At 46.6% G+C, this 10,363-nt stretch overlaps 7 non-coding genes across 7 annotated transcripts; all 7 read right to left on the minus strand.

Moving 5' to 3' along the window:
- Nucleotides 1-46: 46 nt before the first annotated feature.
- On the minus strand, nucleotides 47-237 carry LOC142289484 (U2 spliceosomal RNA). The gene has a single exon (XR_012749961.1). It is a non-coding gene; the product is annotated as a U2 spliceosomal RNA (small nuclear RNA).
- Nucleotides 238-1,624: 1,387 nt separating this feature from the next.
- LOC142289485 (U2 spliceosomal RNA) lies at nucleotides 1,625-1,815 on the minus strand. Its single transcript, XR_012749962.1, has one exon. It is a non-coding gene; the product is annotated as a U2 spliceosomal RNA (small nuclear RNA).
- A 1,387-nt stretch (nucleotides 1,816-3,202) lies between these two features.
- Nucleotides 3,203-3,393, minus strand: LOC142289486 (U2 spliceosomal RNA). The gene has a single exon (XR_012749963.1). It is a non-coding gene; the product is annotated as a U2 spliceosomal RNA (small nuclear RNA).
- A 1,387-nt stretch (nucleotides 3,394-4,780) lies between these two features.
- LOC142289487 (U2 spliceosomal RNA) lies at nucleotides 4,781-4,971 on the minus strand. Its single transcript, XR_012749964.1, has one exon. It is a non-coding gene; the product is annotated as a U2 spliceosomal RNA (small nuclear RNA).
- A 1,387-nt stretch (nucleotides 4,972-6,358) lies between these two features.
- LOC142289488 (U2 spliceosomal RNA) lies at nucleotides 6,359-6,549 on the minus strand. Its single transcript, XR_012749965.1, has one exon. It is a non-coding gene; the product is annotated as a U2 spliceosomal RNA (small nuclear RNA).
- A 1,387-nt stretch (nucleotides 6,550-7,936) lies between these two features.
- LOC142289490 (U2 spliceosomal RNA) lies at nucleotides 7,937-8,127 on the minus strand. The gene has a single exon (XR_012749967.1). It is a non-coding gene; the product is annotated as a U2 spliceosomal RNA (small nuclear RNA).
- Nucleotides 8,128-9,514: 1,387 nt separating this feature from the next.
- Nucleotides 9,515-9,705, minus strand: LOC142289491 (U2 spliceosomal RNA). Its single transcript, XR_012749968.1, has one exon. It is a non-coding gene; the product is annotated as a U2 spliceosomal RNA (small nuclear RNA).
- Nucleotides 9,706-10,363: the final 658 nt, after the last annotated feature.

The following is a 10,363-nucleotide window of genomic DNA, read 5'->3' on the forward strand; positions in this document are numbered from 1 at the left end:
ATATGAATCAGGTGAATTGAGTTCTGCTTTTGGAAACTGGGTTAAGAAGGGGTGCACCGTTCCTGGAGGTACTGCAATACCAGGTCAATGCGTGGAGTGGACAGAGCAAGCTCTTTTTCCATCTCCCTGTTCTAAAAATCCATTTAATATATGGTCCCCAGATAGGGGACGTATCAGATATTAAACTGATAAGAACAGATACTACACTTGATCTTAGCCAAAAGGCCGAGAAGCGATAACCAGAATTGGTTTGGGCCTCGAGTGGCACCCTGGCCTATGCCGGACACATCTTAGGGAGAGAGAGCGAGAGGGAGACAAACCCACGCCTACACAAGACATTTTGTCACCCAAGCCAACCCTTGAAAAGGCTGCTTTGCAGAGCCAAAACAAGAAGAATGGTGCGTTTTGCAGCCGCCGCCCACTGCAATGAATCTGAATAACTCCTCCTTTAGGGCGCAAGCAACTCCCCTCCCCCTTGCAGTCTTTCCAATTCACGATACAAAAAGACGGACAGGACAGGTTGCCTGACTTTCCGTCACTGCCACCCTTTGCCATCCTTACCCGTAGAAAGCCCTTTCATCATCCCCAAACCCTAATCTTTTCCCTTTCCTTCCCAGCCCCCAAACCCTGCCCTCTGTACCTTTCTCACCACCCGCTTCCCTTCTCCTGTCATCCCCCTACCACCCGGGAAAAAAAGAGATTGCCCCCTCCTTCCACTAGCCCACCCTCCCACCCAAAGAACAACTTCTTCTGCGCAGCTTGTTTTCTAGGCAGCAGCGCTATTGTGATGTCATCGGGGGGCATTGTGACAAGCCGCCAGTGTTCCGTCTCTTCATGTTGTGCACAGTTCAAACGGAAAATACATCAACAGGCAGACTACAGAAAAGCTTACTATCAAAGGTTAGAGGGGGGCTTTCTCAGAGGGCTTTTTACAGTTTTTCTATTCCCAATTAGCCGTTTAAGTGTACTTATTGAAAGTAGTAATTCTTTCATAGGCCGCCCTTTCTTAGTATTTGACGTTCCTTATATTGCGGTATGAGGCTTCGCAGTAGGTTGCAAACATTCATCACCCATGACTGTCCCCAATTGAGCTCAGAAGCTCAATGTCTATCATGACCTCTCTTTTAGAATGTCCAAGAGCAAGCAAACTATTCCTCCAGGAGAGGGCGCCAACAGACTACTAAAGAGATCATCATTACTCAAAGAAAACCCCAAAAACCAATGCATGATAGGAATAAACAGGTAACTTTCTTTGGAGTGGAAGCGGAGAGATCGCACCAGATGCCAATTCTAGATGTTATCACACCTGTGGTCACTGCAGCAGCAGGTGAATCCACTTTGTCCAAAAGGGATCTATTCCATTCAATTGCAAATGATCTAGATAAGACAGAGAACTGCAGCACGGGGACATAGCCGAGTTGGTCAGGTTGAGTGGTGATGAGTTTGCTATTTGGATGAATAAAGAAAGTCAAAAGTGTGAAAGATAAAAAACAAAAGGAGGAAGTGTGAAAAGTGAATGGGCCAAATTGAGGTGCATATGAAGACGTATGCTTTCTTCCAATTCATTAAATCGGGCTAATATGAATCAGGTGAATTGAGTTCTGCTTTTGGAAACTGGGTTAAGAAGGGGTGCACCGTTCCTGGAGGTACTGCAATACCAGGTCAATGCGTGGAGTGGACAGAGCAAGCTCTTTTTCCATCTCCCTGTTCTAAAAATCCATTTAATATATGGTCCCCAGATAGGGGACGTATCAGATATTAAACTGATAAGAACAGATACTACACTTGATCTTAGCCAAAAGGCCGAGAAGCGATAACCAGAATTGGTTTGGGCCTCGAGTGGCACCCTGGCCTATGCCGGACACATCTTAGGGAGAGAGAGCGAGAGGGAGACAAACCCACGCCTACACAAGACATTTTGTCACCCAAGCCAACCCTTGAAAAGGCTGCTTTGCAGAGCCAAAACAAGAAGAATGGTGCGTTTTGCAGCCGCCGCCCACTGCAATGAATCTGAATAACTCCTCCTTTAGGGCGCAAGCAACTCCCCTCCCCCTTGCAGTCTTTCCAATTCACGATACAAAAAGACGGACAGGACAGGTTGCCTGACTTTCCGTCACTGCCACCCTTTGCCATCCTTACCCGTAGAAAGCCCTTTCATCATCCCCAAACCCTAATCTTTTCCCTTTCCTTCCCAGCCCCCAAACCCTGCCCTCTGTACCTTTCTCACCACCCGCTTCCCTTCTCCTGTCATCCCCCTACCACCCGGGAAAAAAAGAGATTGCCCCCTCCTTCCACTAGCCCACCCTCCCACCCAAAGAACAACTTCTTCTGCGCAGCTTGTTTTCTAGGCAGCAGCGCTATTGTGATGTCATCGGGGGGCATTGTGACAAGCCGCCAGTGTTCCGTCTCTTCATGTTGTGCACAGTTCAAACGGAAAATACATCAACAGGCAGACTACAGAAAAGCTTACTATCAAAGGTTAGAGGGGGGCTTTCTCAGAGGGCTTTTTACAGTTTTTCTATTCCCAATTAGCCGTTTAAGTGTACTTATTGAAAGTAGTAATTCTTTCATAGGCCGCCCTTTCTTAGTATTTGACGTTCCTTATATTGCGGTATGAGGCTTCGCAGTAGGTTGCAAACATTCATCACCCATGACTGTCCCCAATTGAGCTCAGAAGCTCAATGTCTATCATGACCTCTCTTTTAGAATGTCCAAGAGCAAGCAAACTATTCCTCCAGGAGAGGGCGCCAACAGACTACTAAAGAGATCATCATTACTCAAAGAAAACCCCAAAAACCAATGCATGATAGGAATAAACAGGTAACTTTCTTTGGAGTGGAAGCGGAGAGATCGCACCAGATGCCAATTCTAGATGTTATCACACCTGTGGTCACTGCAGCAGCAGGTGAATCCACTTTGTCCAAAAGGGATCTATTCCATTCAATTGCAAATGATCTAGATAAGACAGAGAACTGCAGCACGGGGACATAGCCGAGTTGGTCAGGTTGAGTGGTGATGAGTTTGCTATTTGGATGAATAAAGAAAGTCAAAAGTGTGAAAGATAAAAAACAAAAGGAGGAAGTGTGAAAAGTGAATGGGCCAAATTGAGGTGCATATGAAGACGTATGCTTTCTTCCAATTCATTAAATCGGGCTAATATGAATCAGGTGAATTGAGTTCTGCTTTTGGAAACTGGGTTAAGAAGGGGTGCACCGTTCCTGGAGGTACTGCAATACCAGGTCAATGCGTGGAGTGGACAGAGCAAGCTCTTTTTCCATCTCCCTGTTCTAAAAATCCATTTAATATATGGTCCCCAGATAGGGGACGTATCAGATATTAAACTGATAAGAACAGATACTACACTTGATCTTAGCCAAAAGGCCGAGAAGCGATAACCAGAATTGGTTTGGGCCTCGAGTGGCACCCTGGCCTATGCCGGACACATCTTAGGGAGAGAGAGCGAGAGGGAGACAAACCCACGCCTACACAAGACATTTTGTCACCCAAGCCAACCCTTGAAAAGGCTGCTTTGCAGAGCCAAAACAAGAAGAATGGTGCGTTTTGCAGCCGCCGCCCACTGCAATGAATCTGAATAACTCCTCCTTTAGGGCGCAAGCAACTCCCCTCCCCCTTGCAGTCTTTCCAATTCACGATACAAAAAGACGGACAGGACAGGTTGCCTGACTTTCCGTCACTGCCACCCTTTGCCATCCTTACCCGTAGAAAGCCCTTTCATCATCCCCAAACCCTAATCTTTTCCCTTTCCTTCCCAGCCCCCAAACCCTGCCCTCTGTACCTTTCTCACCACCCGCTTCCCTTCTCCTGTCATCCCCCTACCACCCGGGAAAAAAAGAGATTGCCCCCTCCTTCCACTAGCCCACCCTCCCACCCAAAGAACAACTTCTTCTGCGCAGCTTGTTTTCTAGGCAGCAGCGCTATTGTGATGTCATCGGGGGGCATTGTGACAAGCCGCCAGTGTTCCGTCTCTTCATGTTGTGCACAGTTCAAACGGAAAATACATCAACAGGCAGACTACAGAAAAGCTTACTATCAAAGGTTAGAGGGGGGCTTTCTCAGAGGGCTTTTTACAGTTTTTCTATTCCCAATTAGCCGTTTAAGTGTACTTATTGAAAGTAGTAATTCTTTCATAGGCCGCCCTTTCTTAGTATTTGACGTTCCTTATATTGCGGTATGAGGCTTCGCAGTAGGTTGCAAACATTCATCACCCATGACTGTCCCCAATTGAGCTCAGAAGCTCAATGTCTATCATGACCTCTCTTTTAGAATGTCCAAGAGCAAGCAAACTATTCCTCCAGGAGAGGGCGCCAACAGACTACTAAAGAGATCATCATTACTCAAAGAAAACCCCAAAAACCAATGCATGATAGGAATAAACAGGTAACTTTCTTTGGAGTGGAAGCGGAGAGATCGCACCAGATGCCAATTCTAGATGTTATCACACCTGTGGTCACTGCAGCAGCAGGTGAATCCACTTTGTCCAAAAGGGATCTATTCCATTCAATTGCAAATGATCTAGATAAGACAGAGAACTGCAGCACGGGGACATAGCCGAGTTGGTCAGGTTGAGTGGTGATGAGTTTGCTATTTGGATGAATAAAGAAAGTCAAAAGTGTGAAAGATAAAAAACAAAAGGAGGAAGTGTGAAAAGTGAATGGGCCAAATTGAGGTGCATATGAAGACGTATGCTTTCTTCCAATTCATTAAATCGGGCTAATATGAATCAGGTGAATTGAGTTCTGCTTTTGGAAACTGGGTTAAGAAGGGGTGCACCGTTCCTGGAGGTACTGCAATACCAGGTCAATGCGTGGAGTGGACAGAGCAAGCTCTTTTTCCATCTCCCTGTTCTAAAAATCCATTTAATATATGGTCCCCAGATAGGGGACGTATCAGATATTAAACTGATAAGAACAGATACTACACTTGATCTTAGCCAAAAGGCCGAGAAGCGATAACCAGAATTGGTTTGGGCCTCGAGTGGCACCCTGGCCTATGCCGGACACATCTTAGGGAGAGAGAGCGAGAGGGAGACAAACCCACGCCTACACAAGACATTTTGTCACCCAAGCCAACCCTTGAAAAGGCTGCTTTGCAGAGCCAAAACAAGAAGAATGGTGCGTTTTGCAGCCGCCGCCCACTGCAATGAATCTGAATAACTCCTCCTTTAGGGCGCAAGCAACTCCCCTCCCCCTTGCAGTCTTTCCAATTCACGATACAAAAAGACGGACAGGACAGGTTGCCTGACTTTCCGTCACTGCCACCCTTTGCCATCCTTACCCGTAGAAAGCCCTTTCATCATCCCCAAACCCTAATCTTTTCCCTTTCCTTCCCAGCCCCCAAACCCTGCCCTCTGTACCTTTCTCACCACCCGCTTCCCTTCTCCTGTCATCCCCCTACCACCCGGGAAAAAAAGAGATTGCCCCCTCCTTCCACTAGCCCACCCTCCCACCCAAAGAACAACTTCTTCTGCGCAGCTTGTTTTCTAGGCAGCAGCGCTATTGTGATGTCATCGGGGGGCATTGTGACAAGCCGCCAGTGTTCCGTCTCTTCATGTTGTGCACAGTTCAAACGGAAAATACATCAACAGGCAGACTACAGAAAAGCTTACTATCAAAGGTTAGAGGGGGGCTTTCTCAGAGGGCTTTTTACAGTTTTTCTATTCCCAATTAGCCGTTTAAGTGTACTTATTGAAAGTAGTAATTCTTTCATAGGCCGCCCTTTCTTAGTATTTGACGTTCCTTATATTGCGGTATGAGGCTTCGCAGTAGGTTGCAAACATTCATCACCCATGACTGTCCCCAATTGAGCTCAGAAGCTCAATGTCTATCATGACCTCTCTTTTAGAATGTCCAAGAGCAAGCAAACTATTCCTCCAGGAGAGGGCGCCAACAGACTACTAAAGAGATCATCATTACTCAAAGAAAACCCCAAAAACCAATGCATGATAGGAATAAACAGGTAACTTTCTTTGGAGTGGAAGCGGAGAGATCGCACCAGATGCCAATTCTAGATGTTATCACACCTGTGGTCACTGCAGCAGCAGGTGAATCCACTTTGTCCAAAAGGGATCTATTCCATTCAATTGCAAATGATCTAGATAAGACAGAGAACTGCAGCACGGGGACATAGCCGAGTTGGTCAGGTTGAGTGGTGATGAGTTTGCTATTTGGATGAATAAAGAAAGTCAAAAGTGTGAAAGATAAAAAACAAAAGGAGGAAGTGTGAAAAGTGAATGGGCCAAATTGAGGTGCATATGAAGACGTATGCTTTCTTCCAATTCATTAAATCGGGCTAATATGAATCAGGTGAATTGAGTTCTGCTTTTGGAAACTGGGTTAAGAAGGGGTGCACCGTTCCTGGAGGTACTGCAATACCAGGTCAATGCGTGGAGTGGACAGAGCAAGCTCTTTTTCCATCTCCCTGTTCTAAAAATCCATTTAATATATGGTCCCCAGATAGGGGACGTATCAGATATTAAACTGATAAGAACAGATACTACACTTGATCTTAGCCAAAAGGCCGAGAAGCGATAACCAGAATTGGTTTGGGCCTCGAGTGGCACCCTGGCCTATGCCGGACACATCTTAGGGAGAGAGAGCGAGAGGGAGACAAACCCACGCCTACACAAGACATTTTGTCACCCAAGCCAACCCTTGAAAAGGCTGCTTTGCAGAGCCAAAACAAGAAGAATGGTGCGTTTTGCAGCCGCCGCCCACTGCAATGAATCTGAATAACTCCTCCTTTAGGGCGCAAGCAACTCCCCTCCCCCTTGCAGTCTTTCCAATTCACGATACAAAAAGACGGACAGGACAGGTTGCCTGACTTTCCGTCACTGCCACCCTTTGCCATCCTTACCCGTAGAAAGCCCTTTCATCATCCCCAAACCCTAATCTTTTCCCTTTCCTTCCCAGCCCCCAAACCCTGCCCTCTGTACCTTTCTCACCACCCGCTTCCCTTCTCCTGTCATCCCCCTACCACCCGGGAAAAAAAGAGATTGCCCCCTCCTTCCACTAGCCCACCCTCCCACCCAAAGAACAACTTCTTCTGCGCAGCTTGTTTTCTAGGCAGCAGCGCTATTGTGATGTCATCGGGGGGCATTGTGACAAGCCGCCAGTGTTCCGTCTCTTCATGTTGTGCACAGTTCAAACGGAAAATACATCAACAGGCAGACTACAGAAAAGCTTACTATCAAAGGTTAGAGGGGGGCTTTCTCAGAGGGCTTTTTACAGTTTTTCTATTCCCAATTAGCCGTTTAAGTGTACTTATTGAAAGTAGTAATTCTTTCATAGGCCGCCCTTTCTTAGTATTTGACGTTCCTTATATTGCGGTATGAGGCTTCGCAGTAGGTTGCAAACATTCATCACCCATGACTGTCCCCAATTGAGCTCAGAAGCTCAATGTCTATCATGACCTCTCTTTTAGAATGTCCAAGAGCAAGCAAACTATTCCTCCAGGAGAGGGCGCCAACAGACTACTAAAGAGATCATCATTACTCAAAGAAAACCCCAAAAACCAATGCATGATAGGAATAAACAGGTAACTTTCTTTGGAGTGGAAGCGGAGAGATCGCACCAGATGCCAATTCTAGATGTTATCACACCTGTGGTCACTGCAGCAGCAGGTGAATCCACTTTGTCCAAAAGGGATCTATTCCATTCAATTGCAAATGATCTAGATAAGACAGAGAACTGCAGCACGGGGACATAGCCGAGTTGGTCAGGTTGAGTGGTGATGAGTTTGCTATTTGGATGAATAAAGAAAGTCAAAAGTGTGAAAGATAAAAAACAAAAGGAGGAAGTGTGAAAAGTGAATGGGCCAAATTGAGGTGCATATGAAGACGTATGCTTTCTTCCAATTCATTAAATCGGGCTAATATGAATCAGGTGAATTGAGTTCTGCTTTTGGAAACTGGGTTAAGAAGGGGTGCACCGTTCCTGGAGGTACTGCAATACCAGGTCAATGCGTGGAGTGGACAGAGCAAGCTCTTTTTCCATCTCCCTGTTCTAAAAATCCATTTAATATATGGTCCCCAGATAGGGGACGTATCAGATATTAAACTGATAAGAACAGATACTACACTTGATCTTAGCCAAAAGGCCGAGAAGCGATAACCAGAATTGGTTTGGGCCTCGAGTGGCACCCTGGCCTATGCCGGACACATCTTAGGGAGAGAGAGCGAGAGGGAGACAAACCCACGCCTACACAAGACATTTTGTCACCCAAGCCAACCCTTGAAAAGGCTGCTTTGCAGAGCCAAAACAAGAAGAATGGTGCGTTTTGCAGCCGCCGCCCACTGCAATGAATCTGAATAACTCCTCCTTTAGGGCGCAAGCAACTCCCCTCCCCCTTGCAGTCTTTCCAATTCACGATACAAAAAGACGGACAGGACAGGTTGCCTGACTTTCCGTCACTGCCACCCTTTGCCATCCTTACCCGTAGAAAGCCCTTTCATCATCCCCAAACCCTAATCTTTTCCCTTTCCTTCCCAGCCCCCAAACCCTGCCCTCTGTACCTTTCTCACCACCCGCTTCCCTTCTCCTGTCATCCCCCTACCACCCGGGAAAAAAAGAGATTGCCCCCTCCTTCCACTAGCCCACCCTCCCACCCAAAGAACAACTTCTTCTGCGCAGCTTGTTTTCTAGGCAGCAGCGCTATTGTGATGTCATCGGGGGGCATTGTGACAAGCCGCCAGTGTTCCGTCTCTTCATGTTGTGCACAGTTCAAACGGAAAATACATCAACAGGCAGACTACAGAAAAGCTTACTATCAAAGGTTAGAGGGGGGCTTTCTCAGAGGGCTTTTTACAGTTTTTCTATTCCCAATTAGCCGTTTAAGTGTACTTATTGAAAGTAGTAATTCTTTCATAGGCCGCCCTTTCTTAGTATTTGACGTTCCTTATATTGCGGTATGAGGCTTCGCAGTAGGTTGCAAACATTCATCACCCATGACTGTCCCCAATTGAGCTCAGAAGCTCAATGTCTATCATGACCTCTCTTTTAGAATGTCCAAGAGCAAGCAAACTATTCCTCCAGGAGAGGGCGCCAACAGACTACTAAAGAGATCATCATTACTCAAAGAAAACCCCAAAAACCAATGCATGATAGGAATAAACAGGTAACTTTCTTTGGAGTGGAAGCGGAGAGATCGCACCAGATGCCAATTCTAGATGTTATCACACCTGTGGTCACTGCAGCAGCAGGTGAATCCACTTTGTCCAAAAGGGATCTATTCCATTCAATTGCAAATGATCTAGATAAGACAGAGAACTGCAGCACGGGGACATAGCCGAGTTGGTCAGGTTGAGTGGTGATGAGTTTGCTATTTGGATGAATAAAGAAAGTCAAAAGTGTGAAAGATAAAAAACAAAAGGAGGAAGTGTGAAAAGTGAATGGGCCAAATTGAGGTGCATATGAAGACGTATGCTTTCTTCCAATTCATTAAATCGGGCTAATATGAATCAGGTGAATTGAGTTCTGCTTTTGGAAACTGGGTTAAGAAGGGGTGCACCGTTCCTGGAGGTACTGCAATACCAGGTCAATGCGTGGAGTGGACAGAGCAAGCTCTTTTTCCATCTCCCTGTTCTAAAAATCCATTTAATATATGGTCCCCAGATAGGGGACGTATCAGATATTAAACTGATAAGAACAGATACTACACTTGATCTTAGCCAAAAGGCCGAGAAGCGATAACCAGAATTGGTTTGGGCCTCGAGTGGCACCCTGGCCTATGCCGGACACATCTTAGGGAGAGAGAGCGAGAGGGAGACAAACCCACGCCTACACAAGACATTTTGTCACCCAAGCCAACCCTTGAAAAGGCTGCTTTGCAGAGCCAAAACAAGAAGAATGGTGCGTTTTGCAGCCGCCGCCCACTGCAATGAATCTGAATAACTCCTCCTTTAGGGCGCAAGCAACTCCCCTCCCCCTTGCAGTCTTTCCAATTCACGATACAAAAAGACGGACAGGACAGGTTGCCTGACTTTCCGTCACTGCCACCCTTTGCCATCCTTACCCGTAGAAAGCCCTTTCATCATCCCCAAACCCTAATCTTTTCCCTTTCCTTCCCAGCCCCCAAACCCTGCCCTCTGTACCTTTCTCACCACCCGCTTCCCTTCTCCTGTCATCCCCCTACCACCCGGGAAAAAAAGAGATTGCCCCCTCCTTCCACTAGCCCACCCTCCCACCCAAAGAACAACTTCTTCTGCGCAGCTTGTTTTCTAGGCAGCAGCGCTATTGTGATGTCATCGGGGGGCATTGTGACAAGCCGCCAGTGTTCCGTCTCTTCATGTTGTGCACAGTTCAAACGGAAAATACATCAACAGGCAGACTACAGAAAAGCTTACTAT

The sequence above is a fragment of the Anomaloglossus baeobatrachus genome, unplaced genomic scaffold (assembly GCF_048569485.1).
Source record: "Anomaloglossus baeobatrachus isolate aAnoBae1 unplaced genomic scaffold, aAnoBae1.hap1 Scaffold_938, whole genome shotgun sequence".
Classification (NCBI taxonomy): domain Eukaryota; kingdom Metazoa; phylum Chordata; class Amphibia; order Anura; family Aromobatidae; genus Anomaloglossus; species Anomaloglossus baeobatrachus.